Genomic DNA, 18,473 nt, shown 5'->3' with positions numbered 1-18,473 from the left:
GTTACCTCTGGAGAGTGCAGGGTTGTAACAGTCAGTATTCCTCTTTTGAAGTGCTCCTGTGGAATAAGAAAACACACCATTCCTTTGTGTATTCATCATGTTGAGTGAGAGTGACCTTCTACTTTACCTTACTCTCATAAAGCAGAGAGAAATACTGAGACCACAGCTGCCAATGAATACAAAATTAACCAGAAGGGTTTTTGTCTAACACAGCACATTACACCAGTCTGCTCTTGCAAACCATTCTGCTCATAGATCTAGTAAAGAGCAGCAGGTGAGTTTTTGGGGTGTATATATTTTTGGGTGTGTACAATCCAACCAGACATTCAGATGTTGGGAGCATCACAAGCTTTCATAGAAACAAATATCCGAAGTACAAGAAAAGGTATGAGTGTACAGTTTGTACATAATAAAACATTAACCCATGTACCAATGTTAACCATTTAAGGTGCAAGGGCCATGTGTTCGTTTGAACAACCGTTCAATGCCTTGCGTAGCTTTATGTGCTAAACAGGACCCATATGCTTTTTGCAGCTCTTATAAATGTAACCTGCAAAACTAACTGAACTATAGAGTGGGCATAAAGGTTCTTATTCGAGTCCGATTAGTTGATTTCTTTTTTATAATGTTAACATTTTCTTGCAAAAAATGTTATATTAACATTTCAAGCAATGCTTATTATACTGCAATAAAAAACAGCATTGCAGATTTCAGCAAATTAAATGTTATCAAACAACTTTTTTTGGCAGCATTACAATAGTTGCTGCCTGTAACAATTGGCTTCACTAAGTTATACTTTACATAATGTATGCAATTGGTTTTGAAATTTCTCAAAGATTTCAAAGATTTGGTTTAATGTGAAACAGAAAATCTGGTGGTTGATCCCATGTTTGCCTTTTTCTTATTAAAGGCATATCGCTGTATAAAAAGAAACTGTTTAACAAGAAATAAGAACTGCTGATAATAGAAAGAGTGATGGGAAAGGAGATGAACATTGGGATTATTAAGCGCTGTATGACTTTAAGGGTTTTTAGTGGCTGTGAAAGCAGTAAAAAGCATCCCTGAATTATGAAATAAATGTTCCTTTTTATTAATGTTATAGAATTATGCTTAAGCAAAAAATAATACATTTTAATGTGACTTTTACATACTGTTAAACCTAGGCTTGGTCAATAACCTGATGAAATTATAAACCATAGTTATAAAAGGTCAACATAGACACTTTGTACAGACCTATTAAAGTGCGTCATTGAGTTTATTACTGTGATTTGTGGATGCTATTTTTGGTTATCACAGATTGATGTGCTGTTATGGCAAGTACAGATTTATAATTGGATTTAGGTCATGGAGAAACTGCATTTACATCTTCCTAATATCCAAGTATGTGGGTAACACTGTTTAAGACTGTTATAAACCATCAACAACATATCTATAAATGTGTTATAAAGCATGACATAAATAATACTGGACAAGTATTAATAATAATAAACTATGACAATATGTTAAAATAATAGGTAACTATAAGAAATGTTAATCATATGATGTCAAGATTTGTGCTGGCAATGTTTTCATTATTAAAATCTGTTATTCATAGTTTATAACAGTCAAAACTTTTAATAGCATATTTAGCGATGCTTGCTTAACTAAAAATGAACATGTGACCTGAATGCTTATGCACCATGCATGGTTCCACATTATGAGTTTTGAATGTAACTTTTTTAAATTTTAATTTCAGTCAATATTTGTCAGGTAGTTAAGACTGTGTAGTGTTACTGTCCTTTTAATCTGTTTATTATTTTCAATGTGAAATTTTTTTTTTTTTAAAGATTTCATGTTCATAAAATATAGTTCCTAATAGAGCTAATGCAGCTGTAACTATATATAGTAATATTAAACCTCCAGGCTTGCCTGTGAGTAAGCCATTCTTCAGTATCTGGGGCGCATTGTGTTTTTGCTTTACAGAGAGCAGTACTTTTACACACCAGAGAAATGGTCATTTACATGTTGGGATGATTGTTTACCTATTGCAGTATGGTTTCACATGGATAGTTACTGTACATCTCTGTCATACACTGTAGTGTAAAATTGTATTTGACAAGATGGATCAGCACGCTAAAGCTTTTCACTGTCCATCTTTCCACTGTCCTGTCCCAAAAATTAAAACCAACCTAATCATCACTACCTCTTATAAAGAAGGATGCCAGCCTTTTGTCATTGCTAAGCTATGAGCTCCCAAATATGGTAAAAACCAATGAACATCATTCTTGGGAAACTAGACTTCATGTTAGCACACAGTAAATTCATTCTGCAAGTTTGTATCAGGAATGGATTGTTTTGTTCCCCACCACATAGATTATTCATTAATAATGCTGCTTATTTCTGTGTGTTCTTCTTGTCTGGTTGCTTTCCATGTCTTTTAAACACAGCGTGCAACATTTCTGAAAACCCCAGACGTGGTGAGGATCTTCACATTATGGTTCCAATGAGAAAGGCTAGCTTGTTTTACCACAGACTTGGATCTGCTTATGCTTACACTTATATTTTGGCGTCTGCTTCAGTTCTGCAATCGCCAACCATCTTTAATATATCCAGATGTCTTCTGCTCTTTTAAAGATGGTTTTAAAAGGAAACTAAAGTAGATACAGACCACACATTGAATTGGTCTTTACATAGTATACATTTTCGTAATATTAGAGGTTGAAAATAACATTTCCGATGTTTTGTGAATAGACCAAGCTTTAGACTGTTTTTGGTACATCATTAACATATCCAGGTACTGTTGTTAATGGAAACAGGACTGGTTTGAATCATTTTTGCAGAACAAAGTTGCTCTGTGCTTGTATCTGCAATCCGTGTCTGGATTCTCGATACTGTCTTCTGCCTTGGATTAACATCAAACTAGCGTAGGCAATGCTATGACATGATAGTGGACAACCAATTTGTGGGAGCATCTGTATCTCAGACAAGTCAAACATCCCGGAAACACAGAACTGATCAGAAATGCCTGGTGACTGATATGAAATGACAATGGCACAATAACTCAAATACCAAAAACAGATGATGAGCCATCTGTATCGGCCAGCCCACTGAGGTAGGGGCTATGCAGTATGGATTTTCACTTACAATACTACGTGTGTCTACGGTTTATCTTTTGTGTTTAGGGGATTGTTGCATTCCCAGTTCAGCCCTTTCATTCTGGGAGCCCCCAGTGGTTATACTGACTTCTAATCAGGATAAGACCCTATTTCCAGTTCAGGCAGCATATTACATTAAGGAGGAACTACTGAAGACAAATAGATCGTACACACGAGAAAGACTAGAGTGACCAACTATGATGCTGTTTGCTGCACAAGATTTGTTTGTAACACAAATTCCACAAAATTCACTGATATTTTTTCATGGCTATAAAACATAATTTAATTCTGGATCAGTGTTGATCAGTCTTAATATTTGGTCTTGCAAAACTGTAGTCAGTAATTGGAGCAAAATCATTTGGACTGCATTAACCCACCCTCGATCATTTTTTACAGACATCAATATGTGCTCCATTGCTTGCAAGAACCTTTATCGTCTCAAAATGCCTTTCTTTGATTTAAAAAAGCTACTTGAATTTGGTACTCTTATTTCAAAGAGGTTATACTCTGCTAAAGAAAAATGAAAAGAGGAAGTGGCAGTATGGCTTTAAAGTGGACCCTGAAATTAAGAGGGCCACTAAATGATTTAAATAAATGAAGTGCTGTGCTAGTCAACATATGCATGTACCTACCACAGAGCTAGATGAGAATTATTTCTACCTGTACCTACCACAGAGCTAGATGAGAATTATTTCTACCTGTACCTACCACAGAGCTAGATGAGAATTATTTCTACCTGTACCTACCACAGAGCTAGATGAGAATTATTTCTACCTGTACCTACCACAGAGCTAGATGTGAATCATTTCTACATGTACCTACCACAGCTAGATGAGAATCATTTCTACATGTACATACCACGGTTAGATGAGAATCATTTCTACATGTACCTACCATAGAGCTAGGTGAGAATCATTTCTACATGTACCTACCACAGTTAGATGAGAATCATGTCTACATGTACCTACCATAGAGCTAGGTGAGAATCATTTCTTAAATTACTATTGGGTGTTTTGGCACTACAGTAGCTAAATACATCTCTACAAAACTGACAAATTGCTGTGTGTGGTTTTTGGATTTCAGGTTGACTTGAAATCTGGAGCTAGGTGTAGTTGGCAAATGTTTCACAACAAGTAAGATTACAGCATCTGGATGTGATGTTGCAGATTTGTGTTTGATGAATCTGCAGCCAGCCGTGTTTCATTAGACAAAAATAGGGTACTGTGTCTTATTAACTGGGCACAACTGTGTGTTTAGAGATATAAAATAGTTTTAATAAAAATACATTTTTGAGAAATGTCCCGTAAAACAGAAAACAATTAAATTATCTATTTGGAGGCTATAGTTAAGAATTAATACAGCTTTCAATTTAAATAACTCTGATTGGGTACCAGAAATACCTTCTATATTTTCATAGTAATGTATTTTCTGAGAGAATTGTGAACTGATATCCCTAAACTGAAATTAATTTTGGAAGCAGAAAATAATGCATTTTCTTCCATGACAGTACCCTTAACAATATACAAATACTCAAATACACACAAGCCAAATCTATTGCCTAGCATGCTGTCAGGTTTACCACGTTAATGTCTAGAATCCAATCGCTTTACATCAAGAGTCGGAATTCGTTTCTGCTGATAACTTATTGGGTCTCACTTCAGTGCAATTTATATATGCATGTTATTAAAGGTGTTATAATCTGCTAACAATGGAGAGAAGTTTCTTGCAATACATTGTTGAGCACAAGGTTTCTTAGTTAAATTGCCCAGTTTATAGTACTGTATTATTGTAGCACTTTAGTGATGTTTATAAAGCACATAATAACACATTTTAGATGAAGGATGACTTATTGTTAACGAATATTTGAGGAGCAGTCTTCAAAAATGCTGGTTTCACAGACCCATAGCAAACCTTGGACTATTTCACCTAAAATAACATTAGCTAGTGCAAGACTAGTGCTAATCTGTGAAACCAGCCCTCCGAGTTTTTTGGGCAGGTATTGGGTTTACAGAAAATACACTACCGATAATAGTTCGTTTTGATGTTGTTTTTAACTTTTTTTTTGCCTGCAGTTGTTATTGGGTTTGTGAATTGGTACTGACTTGCCTGGTAACTCTGGTGATTAGTTGTTAGTTGCTGCTGGATTTAATGCCTGGCTAGTCTCCGGAACTAAGGAAGAACAAACTCCTGTACAGTGGAGTTCAATTCACCAGGTCTTCCTTGTGTTTTGATTAATGTATTACCTTAAAATGCAAGTGATCTCTTAAACATTTACAGTGCAACAAGGTTATTTATGCAGCTTGATGTAAGTGCATGGCTCACAGAAGAGTTTATTGAAGGTAGGCAGATGGATCAGTCACGCAGTTACACTACTCGTACTATTATTAACATCAACACAAATAACGATAATAAAAATACAGCAGATGTATCAATGAATGTTTTCTTTGTCCTTACCTGCCCAGCAGCTCCGATATCAAAGTGTCCAATGGTGAGAAAGATGGAGCTACCTTGCTGTTTTCTGGTGTCTTCTTCGGCTTGGTTGGAATAACCTTTATGGTTATGGGATGGATCAAATACGACAGAAGTACATACTTCAAATGGACTCAGCTACTCGGACCCATCCTCCTGTCTGTCAGAGTCACCTTAGTCTTAATCACTGTCTGCAAGTTCAGGATGCTCACATGCAAGACATGCAAGCAGGCTGATGACAGGGTGACAGAGGGGGAGCAGCCACCCTGTGGTCAGTTCTTTGTTTTTACAGGCATTAATCAACCCAAAATTAATCACTGTGGTCCAGTACATTCCCCCTCCACATGGCTCCCCGGCACAGGATGGCATTGTCATAACCGCAGCTTCAGCGCCTTCTGCAAACAGGTCTCAGAGCAGTACCCTACAGAGCGGGGAACAAGGAACCACGATATGCCCCCCACAATACTTCACAATATTTCCCATGGATAATCCGTCCTTTGTCGGTGAAGAACACTGCCCCCTTACCAGAGATCAAACAGCGATGATTGCAGGTACTGTCTATCACTCCAAATTCAAAAACGAATTGCCCATTTGTCATATGTATTTCAACAGATTATAAACTATTTAGTTATTTAATATATCAGATATATATATGTGTGTAATATCAGTTGTAGTCAAAAGTTTAAATACCCCATGGATATTATAATTTCTAGAACTTTCTCAAAAACAATGAATTTTAGGAAAAAACTTTTGTAGCAAAACTTTTGCTTTTGTGGATGAGGAAAAAAAAAGTAGAAATAGATGTCTACAATTATTTATTTCAACATTTTTTTTGTGCAAAACTCCAAAAATGCTCATTCAAAAGTATCCATACCCTTTAATGCTATAATAGCATTGTCTACAAGGTGCTAGAAATTTCAATATGATAATGCAGAACCTAATTATAAAAAATGCTGGATTGTAAGTGAACATCCTTTGAGAGTATAAAATGGTTAGGCATAGGATGATTACTGCCATTACCAATAAGTCAATATGGGAAAAAGTAAAGAGCTGTCTATTGTCATAAATCTGGAGGAGAATACAAGAAGATTTCCATGCATTTGAGTATCCCAATTTCAAGTATTGTTTCTATTATCAAGAAGTACAAGACTTAGGGTACTGTCACAACGCTCCCTCGGACTGGAAGAAAGAAGATTCTTTTACAAAGAACAAGTAGTAGAATTGAGAGGGAGGTTAATAACAATCTGAGATTGACTGCCAAAGATATGCAAAGTGAATTGGCTGCAGGTGGGACTGGGGTTTCCATTTCAATCATAGGCCGAGTATTGCATGGTGAAGGACTCAATGGTCGCAGGCCAAGGAAAAAGCATGGAAGTGGCAGTATCCTTCTATAGTGCTGTTTTTCCTTTAATAGCACAGGAAATGTAGTTCCTATACATGGTAAAATGGATTCCATAGCATACCAAAAGATATTGACTAATCATCTGAAACCCTCCGCTACAAAACCTTAGAAAAAGCCACTCAGGAAAAAGTCACAAGGACAGTCGCTTAAAGTTTGCAAAACGGCACTTGAATGATGGACATGAGTTCTGGTCAAAGGTTTTGTGGAGTGATGAAACAAAAATCGAGCTATTTGGTCACGCTGATAGTCATTATGCTTGAAGAAAGTCTGGTGAGGCGTACAAAGAGAAGAACACCATGCATGGAGGTGGTAATATCCTTCTGTAGGGCTGTTCTTCCTCTAATGGCACAGGAAATGTAGTTCAAATGCATGGTAAAATGGATTCCATAGCATACCACAAGATATTGGCCAATCATCTGAAACATTCCGATATAAAACTTGTTTTAATGCACAACTGGACGTTTCAACACAACAAAGATCCAAAGCACACATCAAAATCTGATTCACAATGATTAAAAAACAATAAAATCGAGGTTCTGGAATGACCCGGTCAAAGTCCCGATCTAACTCCGATTGAGAATCTTTGATATGAGTTGAAGAAGGCTGTGCACAAGAGAAGTCCTCGGAATTTGAATGATCTGGAACAATTTTGCATTGAAGAATGGTCAAAAATCATTAAAGAATCATGTGAAAAGCACATTGACAAATATCCTAATCTTTTAAAAGAGATTATTATTTTTAAAGGTGCCTCAACTAGCTGCTTTTTCTTGTCAGGTTATGAATATTTTTGAATGACTGAGAATTTTTGGAGTTTTGGAAAAAAAAAAAAAAAAAAAAAAAAAAAAAAAAAAAAAAAAAAATGAAATAAATAATTGTAGTCATCTATTTCTTTAAATGTTTTCCCCTCATCCACAAAAGCAAAACTTTTGCTACAAAACATTTTTCCTAGAATTATTTTTTTTCTAGAAATTATAAATTTCCATTGGGGTATGTAAGCTTTTGATAACTAGACTAGTGCATACGGCCAGTGAAAAGTTTTTATTCACCCTAAGCTTATTTATTAACTAACATTATTAACGTTATTAACTTGAAGATATTATTACACAGACATATTAACAGTGTGTTTTCCAGTTATTGTCGTTTACCGTTACAGATTGTTAAATCGTATTAAAATTTGACATCTAAAGCAAACATCACAGACCATTATCAGGTTGTAAGAAGAAAAACATAATAATAATAATAATAATAATAATAAATAATAATAATAATAATAATAATAATAATAATAATAATAATGTATATTATGAATTGAAAATGTTCTTGTCCTCAGTTTCTGACAGTGGTTTATTTAGCGCCGTTGTCTTAACAATCTTGTGGGATTCATGGGGGAACAATAGCCTTTCTCGTAATGCTGTTAAATCCTTCACAGGGCTGATGAGAATCAAGAGGAGCTGGATGAGAGACACCTGAAAACCTCACTCCGCCACCTTATGAAGAAACATTCTCGTTTTCCTTGTCATCCGACAGTACCAAAAAGTTAAAGATAACATTTCTGTGGGCAATCTTGTGATGTATTTCACATTTTTAAAATTATTTTTAAACAATAATTATACTTATTTTACAGTATTGACGTTATACTGTGCCTGGCTGCCTTTAGGTTTTGTTGTGTAATCTCAGTGAAGATTATGACATCCCCACGTCCCCACGTCATGGGGTTAATTAAATCGCAAGACCTCAATGTCTTAAAGTACCACCGAAATAACGATAGCAACGTTGTACCATAACACAATAAATGAACGTCACAAACAATATAATGCAACAGCCACTTATTATAAATGTTAAAGGAAACTAATTTTTATTTTTATTTTTTATTATTATTTTATTTAAACTTATTAAATTGATCCTGGAGTTCAAACCATACAATCATGAACGTATTCCAAATGACAAAAACAAATAAGAAGTTACATATAAAACCATACAAGTTAACAAGTAACGTAGCATGCGGACCAAATTAGATGGTGCGCTATTCTCTAAGAGAGACGGAGTTGAACTTTACTCTCCGTTGTCTTTATATAGCAGTGACAAATAAAGTCGAGTTTATGGAGCTTTTCGACTGATTTTAAATGTCTGTCATGTCATTTTCGTTTAACACACAAGAACGAGTTTCATTCTGTATTTGGCAAAAGGAGGCATATGAATCTTTCGATTGCCCATATTTTCTAACGGCTGTGATTCCACATATCCCGACTGGCACTAATCTATGTTACCCTGGAGTCCACGATTAATGCTAACCCTGGTCTGTGAAACCAGCATTAAATGGAATAATAGGCTGAGCATTCTAACAGAATAACAACCTTTTAAACAGGTTATATATACAATTAAATTGACATAGCCTAATTATCTGGAATATTTTGGTTATAATTATTCTGAACCTTTTTTTGTTTTGGAAATATCTAATCATTTTAACAATTTCTAACAGAATTACAGGACGTAGTAGCTTTGTGTAGACATTGTGTGGAGCAGGATCTCGTTACATTATTGCATTATTACATTAGTCTTTCTACCAGCTATCACTTGCTAGTTCCATCCATTATTATGTGTTCCTATGCTCCAGTCGAATCGTAATTGATGTCGTGTTTTAATATGACCCAGGTAGGCGAGCAAATACTACCCGCATTGTACATGTCGTAGGTTTGAAAATGCACGAACCACACAACACAAGGAACACATGCACTTTGAATGATCCTGGGAATCATGTTTGCGTAATCATTAGTAACAGAGATAGAAACTATAGGTTTTAAACGACCAAACACCCGATTTCCCATCCACTGTATGTATAATTTTATATATTCCCATGTAATTTACACGTATGGAACTTCATAACACAGCATTGTGTTACATAGTCTAAAATAGTTACGTAATAAGTCTAATTTAATATTTAATTAAATAAGTATTGCACGTTAGGGCACACGTGTCAAATTAAAATTATAATGCGCCTAATTATTAAGGGAAATAGTGGGTTGGCAGGAGACAAACCAGACTGGAAATCCAGTAATAGAGTCACAGCAGTGGTGACGTGAGTGAGATAGATGAGTTAACAATAACATCTGGATTACTAAGTGGCAATTCAATAAAACAATTCGTTTCCCTGTTTTTGTGTGTGGCATTTGAGCCATCATAAAAGTGTGTGTGTGTGTGTGTGTGTGTGTCGTTTATATCATCAGTCATATCGTATGTCGTTATAACAAAATCAATCAACAAGTGTAATTTACACATGTGTTACTGTCAATCAACAAGTGTAATTTACACATGTGTTACTGTTGTGTAAAATTAAAATCGCACACGTTAAACAGGTTTAGAGCGTTTATACAAACATTAATTGTTTAGTTGTCTTTACTCAAAAACAATCTACAAAGGATGGAAGATTATATTGTAAAAACAAATGTTTAACAATTAAACATACATCTTATTCCAGATTTTAAAATTACAAAGCATGCAAATGTATTTAATTTCGGTTTAATTCTTAATCACCTGATTTACAGAGTGGAATCATATCCACTTACGATGGATAGACGTTTATGTGCTTCATCAAATTAATTTAATGGGTGACAAAATGCATTCCTGTTTTATATTGGTCGTTTTCACGCCGTATCGTATATATTTTCCCAATACAGTATCGAATATTTGCAAATATAACGAAATCTGAAACACATAACGAAAATAAAGAATAAATGACCAGGCGGTGTTTAATAACTATACAATGTGAAAAGCTGTCGAGGTAAAGACAGGGATTTCAATAACTACTAACATTTAACAAATTAAATAAGAATAAAATATGTCAGATCAGCATAATTCATATTGCCCAGAAACACAATGTGTGCGTAAATCAATCCGTGCTGTATTTGGTTTTCCCACATTTATTGTGTAGTTCTGAATACTTTTGTGTGCCTAGTCAAACACCAGACCTGCTGTTATGTCTCAAGTAAGGGGAGACTGGGAAAGTTTGTAACACCTTGAATTTATCCAGTCAAGCAAGCTAGAGTGCCATCACTCACTCTGCACATGCTCATTTCAGGTCTCTGTCTGCCTGTGGAAGAGGAGCGGTCTGTGCCAAAGCCCTGAGATTTTATCTACAAAAATCACCAATTTTAGTCCCCAATTTTCTTTTTGTTATACAGTTTATGGATCAATGCTTTTAGCATTCTCATCCCTGATCTCTGTACTTATAATTGACACAATTGCTTGTTCTTGCTGGAACGTGAGGTTTAGTAATGGCTCCCTGGGTTGGGGCTGTTGTAACACGCGTTGCAATAACATTAGCTAAACTATATTTGGGCATATGAAGCTTGCACTGAAGGAATCAAAATGTGTGTGTGTGTGTGTATATGTGTGTGTATATATATATATATATATATATATATATATATATATATATATATATATATATATATATATATATATAAATCACAATTGTGACTCAGGGTGACATATTCTTGCTTGAAAAGACTTATCATTTTAGGGATGTTAAACACGTTTTAAAAATAGACAAACAAACAAAATAACTGCCATTTTTATTTTTCAATGAAGAGATTCAGTTTTTGAGTTAAGTAAAAAATAACCATATTTGTTTCATGTGAAAATTGATCTTATTCAATAAAAAATGCAATTCTTGACTTAAATTAAACGAGTTGATATTTATTTAATTATTCTTCACAGTGTGTTACATCTGACTTCACCCCCATTACAACTGACCCTGGCCATGGGGTCAAGCCCCCTTGACGTATGTATATCAGCTCTTAAAACAGAATAGTTAAGGGGATTGGTAGTTGACAAATGTAAGTTGTTTGCATCCAATTCTGGTCAAACTAGCACAGTCGCCTGTGCGTAATGGAGAGAAAGGTAGAACATGTTGCATCTGTCCTCGCTCTCTCCTACTATTTTCAATTCTTGGTATGTTGTATTTTTTTAAATGGATGGTCAGTGGTTCTTTATTGAGCACCAGTTCGTATTAAATTTAACTATTGCGTTATCTTGCAGCGGAACCTAACCGTAGGTGTAATGTTAAATGACTATAATATCATTATAATGCCCCTGTACCTATTACCAAAACCTTTACAGTCTTTAGAAATACTACAATGTGTTCAAATCAGTTGTACAGGATTATTAACAAAGGAAGAATCGTGATGCAAACAAAATGCTATACCCGAACTGAACAAGTGTCTCTCCCCCTCCAAAAAAATTAAAAAATGAAAAGAATATTAGCGCTCAGCGTGGTTTATTAAATGACCGTTACATGGCCTTTGTTTTTATTTATAGTACACTTGAAATCAGTTTGCAGCAGTATGTTATTAACGTTACGATTAAGGGTGGAGTTATGCTTAGAGTTTCTTGTTTTAGTAATAGGAATTTGATAATGAAAAGATTAGGGTTAGGATTGAGGTCAGGGTAAAGACATAACATACTAGGGGTATATTAACATCAGTGGTGTAAACAGCAAGACCATAGTTGCACTGTTGTGTATATAGGGACCATTGGTGGTGCATATTTTCTCACTATTACACACACCAGTGGTAAACAAACACGGACAGTTCCTTCCACCTTTGTTACCTCCCATTTGTTTAAGGTCACGTGGTTTTATAATGGCTTGATCATATTGTATGACCCACTTGGAATCTAGGGAGATCAAGCAAAACACAAACAGACCAAAAGCCTGAATGAAAGTGTCACATGAGTATGGCCATTGTTAGTAGTGTACAACTGAACGCATATGTCTGGAAGACCACATGGGGGCAGAAAGGCTGAGTAAAATCAATGAGCCGGACTTTGCTTTACCAGCGTAAGCCTAAAGAAAAGGGGAACTTATGTTAAACTAATTAAAACAAATTCTCTGTGGAGAAATTCCAAGTTTCAACTTAAAAGTTAAGCACACAGGTTGTGTGAAATGTCTGAATATTAGGGACAGCACGAACTCTTGACACATGTTCGTTCTCCCCTTAACTGAACATATTCATTTCAGGATATTTGTAGTGTTATTACGTTTTCAATTTAACAACTCCTACTATCTGTCTATCTATCTATCTATCTATCTATCTATCTATCTATCTATCTATCTATCTATCTATCTATCTCTCATGTTATTGTTAAATAAATCGCAGTAGGCCCATTTTGAATTTGATCATTTCCTTCCTTCCTTGGAAAACCCATATTGTAATTATCGCAGACATTTCGCCAAGACTGTCCATCACAAGCCTTCTGTTATGCATAGCCTGTAGAAATAGGATTGGTGCATTCATTCTACCCTCCAGCCTACACAATATATAACATATGACACGTTTTAAACGCCTGCCATATCAAATAATATCGATGCAGATTGGTTATTGATTTAGTTTTGGGAACCAGAGAAAACATGTAAACCGTTACCTCAAATGTCCTTTTGAGGAACCTTGATTTTGGACTACGTGGTCACTTCTTAGTGATGTGAAAGAGGTGTCTATAAGATAAACACGAGGTTTCGGAATCCTGGTAGTAACATGTCAACACACACAATCACCTGAAAAACTGCTCTTAACGTTGGAGTCCAACGGGCTAATATTGTCGTTAGCTATATTGTCGATAGCAATAGCTTAACGGCTCACCAATCGCCGTTCTGTAAAGAAACTTATGTAAATAAATAAATACAAAATATAATATAATACAAATACAAAAAATAATAACTATTTCGTGATTTGATTAACAGGCTATTTTTGGTAGCCTAATATGTGGTAAAAAGTGGTTATCAGCTGAGTTTTGTTCACAGAGTAAGATACGTGTTGTCAAATAAACCCACATTCACATTTAGTTTTTACTTGCAGTTTATTGTAGAGTTTTGTAAAATAGAAAATACTTGCAAATGACCTACAGCTACAGACAAGTGACCCACAACACACACAAAAATAAAACTAGCGTGGAATGTGTTTGCATAATTAAAACACACTGTATGTGTGAAATCTGATAACGTTCTTATTCACAATGCATCTATCTACCCATGAGATCAGTTTGCAGCAATAGAACTAACAAACATAAGGCGCTAGGCGCTCCTTCGTTAACAATTAGTGACAACAATCATATTTATTTGAAGCTTTGAAACATCAATGTTTTTATTTATTTATTTATTTATTTATGCATGTACTTATCTAGTTTTATATAAATTCGCACCGTAGCAAATCTAGCCCATTTTGTATTCATTGTCATTGTGTTGTTCTACCTATAACACAAATTGTAGTGGTGTTTTTTTTTTCACAGTCATTACTGTAACTCGCATTTATTTATTTATTTATTTATTTATTTTAGTCCTAGACGACAAGCTCAAATAATTAAAACGTTCACTTTTCAATGACTTCAAAACCAGCTTTAATAAGAGGGTCGGACAGGTTGGAAAACATTCCAGGTCAGTAACCCGCTATTCCCTTCACACTGCTTCGTTGAAACGATTGATCTGAGCGGGGTCACTTCATTCATTTTAAATAATACCACCTAACGAATGCAAACGGCTTAGCTCGGTAGTGTATGCTCGTTGTTTTTCTTCACAGCTTACTAAACCCCCTAATTGGGTAACAAGCACTCTTAGACTTCCAATATGAGCTACAATCTGTGCTACATGCCAATATTTAAAGCAAAACAACCTTAGTACCAGGTGCTAGAATATGCTGCTAAGAGAATTGTCTTCATTCAGCTTGGAGTCCTTTCGTTATCAAGTATCTTCAGGGGCACGCACGAACACTTACCCGAACGCCATCACTACAACGTGCATTTGCCGGCAGAGCACATATACACTGAACAACCGTGCTGGTAAACACAGATTACCTAGTATAGAATTGACACGTGTGGATAATTTAAGGAGAAAGTGAAGAAGTCTCGTGCCCGTTGTGATTTATACAAATCTTACATCATGACACTTTATGTGCGTTTGGCAGCGATAGTGCAGCGGAACAAGACTGTTTTGAATTAGTGTCCCCATAAATTGTATTTAAAGCATCAAAATGAGGGATTGTCAGCTCCAACATTACATATGGGTACAGTACATTTATAGCCAACAACATAAACATGGTACAGAGGCAAAATAAGTTTGGCTAAAATAAATATGACTCATATCCGGTTGGTTTATATAATATAATAACAGAATGTTCTTTATAATTGAAAAGCTTAATTAAACCTTAGAGTAAGTTATCTAATTACGACAGCATGACAAGGTTATTGGAAACACAGCATACAATTCCCATATAGAAATTCATATATTCTTGTAATTTAGTAAAATAAATACATACATAAATAAACAGATTCAAAGTGTATTAAAATGATCACAGTGTTTGTTTCAGAAAAGACCATTTGAGCAATACAGGCTGGGTTAACAAAAATAGTATTCCCTTAATTTCAAATAGTGTGTTCTCCTTTATCCAAATTTTTTTTTTTTAAGGAAGTGCAAATTCAAAGGCAGAATACATTTTCCGGAATTAATTGATCAATTTTAACAGTAGCGTATAAAACAAAGCCAGTAACTACTTCAAATAAATGAACTGTTCCTATAGGTGGACGAAGCGACTTGTTAAATTGGAGTTGGTGGAATTATTTGCAAGAACATGGATTCATAGCCTCCTGAGTACTTGTTACATGATAGGCTAATAAGAAGTTTGGCATGTTGATAGTGCATGACAGCTTAATGATTCACTTGTATCAATGAGTATCTTGAAATGAAATTGCCTGTATTTGTCTGAAATGGAAAAACAAAATACTTGTATCAGGATGCGGGATTAATCAAACAATATAATTTCCAACCAAGTGCGGTAATAAGAACATTGAATGCCAGAAAGAGTTTCAGATTTTCAGATGTCTGACTAATTGAAAACAATTCCATTGTTGTAGTGTTACTTTTTTATTAATTAAATTGAGGGGTGTTTGAGTAATTCAGTACCAAATTTCACGACTTCAATCAGGATAGGTGGGTGGGTGCAGGATACTGGTTATTTATATGGATTTCAATGGCCGTGTTTCTATCCCAATTTTATATGTTCACATAAACTCCAGCAATCAAACGTACCATAAATTTGATGGGAACTGCTCTATTGTGTAGTTGTGTAATGCAATGTACCAGAGGTCAAATAGCCTTCTCTATAGATGTATTATGAGCTACAGGGTTTGTATAAACCTGATCGAAACAGTTTTTTTCTTTTTCTGTAAGGTGTGAATATATGTTTGCAATTCAGCTAAGTGCGAATCTAGGTTTGGGTCAAATGCCCGTTTCTGGGTAGCGCGAGTAACAGAATAAAGGAAAGATCGCTGCTAACAGTTGCATGGATACGTCGACATGTCGAGAACACTCGGGATAAATTTAATTCCCTAGTTTATTCACACTTCCAGATTGATGCAATGGAAACATGGTCAGTGTTGCATATACATATATTTACACAAGGGAGAGCTAATCTTGTTTTGAAGCCAATAGTTTAGAACGTTTGAAAATATATCTTCTTCTAAAAAAAAGTAGGACATATTGAAACAAATCTGGTTTCACTAAGAAACTGCAGTCGACAAGTGAACTCCGATTTAGCATAGGGTTAGAAACAGTTTTAAATACTCCTATATAACTGGTGCCCGTGTCTCTGTTTTTTAACGACAGCACAATATGATTTTCATTAAATTTTATCGCTCTATAAAATGTGGGTGGCCTGCAGCTCATTATTTTATCGTTGGCCTTTGCGCGTCTTTCTCGATGCTTTTAAACCCTTAACCAACTCACACAGAGCTACGGACAATTTCGTAATGTGATTAACCAGAGTTCTCACGAGGATTTTGATAGCTGTATGTACTCTTACTGACGAGGTGCTTAATAAAATCTGTTTAAATGCCAGTTTCCTGAATGTTGTGTAAAAAAAGAACAAAAGAAAAACTAAAAACATCCATATTTGGGCTGCTCGTTTGTAGCATAAACCCCTTAAAATATTTCATCAAAAACAATTTTAATGAAATAGGTTAGGCTCTTTAGTAGCCTTGTAAAAATTCTGATACGCTTCAACACCTTGGTTCATCTGCCTTCAGTGATGTTAAAAGTACATTAAGCATTCAAACAGCATCATTTAATTCTGTATCATCCTTGTCCGATCTACGCTCGAACAAATTAAATGGATGGCAGATGTTAACCAAACTTTCAGATGCCAGAAGAGTGCAAGAAAAAGCGTGTTGGGTTTTTGTTTGGTTATCAGTGTAGTTGTAGAAGATGGTTCAGCAGTTATTGTTGCAGTGTTCATGTTGAGGTGATACTGGAAAACCACTGGATCTAAGTACTCACTTGCAAGGGCATTTCAGTCCAACGCACGAGGGAGTGGAGTGTATCCCGGTGCTGCATGGCATCATTTTTTTTATTAGCTATTGTTTTTTTTTTTTTTTTTTTATGATGGTATTCAATTCTTAGTTGATGTCTGTAAAAAAAAAAAAAAAAAAAAAAATAAAAACATGATACGATTGAAGCGCTGTTGGGTTGTTTTTAATCTGTCACATAACACATAACTCGGCTGCTCGAGTTCTAACAAGGTCTAAATCTTTTGTACATATTATACCTGTCCTGGCATCTCTGCATTGGCTTCCTGTTAAGTTCAGGATTGAGTTTAAATTACTACTGTTAACATATAAGGCCTATTCTCTGTAAATAGTGCATTGATATTGCTATTCTGATTTCGGTCAATTTCATTTTTTTTTTTCGTGAAGTTCAGTAGTTCAATAATCCATAATTTTCTGTAAATAAGATCAATAATTAAATTAAATTTAAACAAAACGTTATTGTCAAGCACTGTTTATGCAAAACCATGTGAATTTGCAATATAACATATAACTTAATATTGTTCTGAGTAATAATGTAAATCTTTTACCTGCTTTACGTTGTCTTCTAAGATTTTTTTTCCGTCTAGTGTTTTTAATATATATATATATATATATATATATATATATATATATATATATATATATATATATATATATATATATATATAAGTTAAACCATCGGTTAAAAATACAAAACAAACAAACAAACAAATAAACAATTCAACACATCCATCTTGACGCATCTTCGATACTATGTGTTACCATGGTTACCGCGTCTTTTCTGTTATTTACAGTTTATATATTTCATGGAGACAACTTGGCATGCTTCCATTACTATGCTGTTTAAGGACCATGTTGACACGGTATGAAATAGTAATCGTGGAAACGAGGTAAGAAGAGTGACTTAGTCATTTGCACATTGTTTTGTATTGCTATTTAACACAGTATTACGGAAATTAACAACAATTATTGTATTAATAAAATAAACAAATAAAAACGGTATCTCAGCACTGCTTTTAAAGATTGCTTTAAAACACATCAAGTATGTGTTTAGAATGTGGGTAGACTCTAAACGCGGTTTTTTTTATTGCGTTTGCCATCTTGTGAATTGTGAAAAAATA

The 18,473-nt window shown here is 34.8% G+C and overlaps 1 pseudogene; it reads left to right on the top strand.

Annotated features, from left to right (window-relative positions):
- Window positions 1-4,084: 4,084 nt before the first annotated feature.
- Window positions 4,085-18,473, top strand: part of LOC121327341 — a 35,188-nt pseudogene continuing 20,799 nt past the window's right edge.

The sequence above is a fragment of the Polyodon spathula genome, chromosome 2 (genome assembly GCF_017654505.1).
Source record: "Polyodon spathula isolate WHYD16114869_AA chromosome 2, ASM1765450v1, whole genome shotgun sequence".
NCBI classification, from domain to species: domain Eukaryota; kingdom Metazoa; phylum Chordata; class Actinopteri; order Acipenseriformes; family Polyodontidae; genus Polyodon; species Polyodon spathula.
This window is presented reverse-complemented; position numbering and strand designations above follow the sequence as displayed.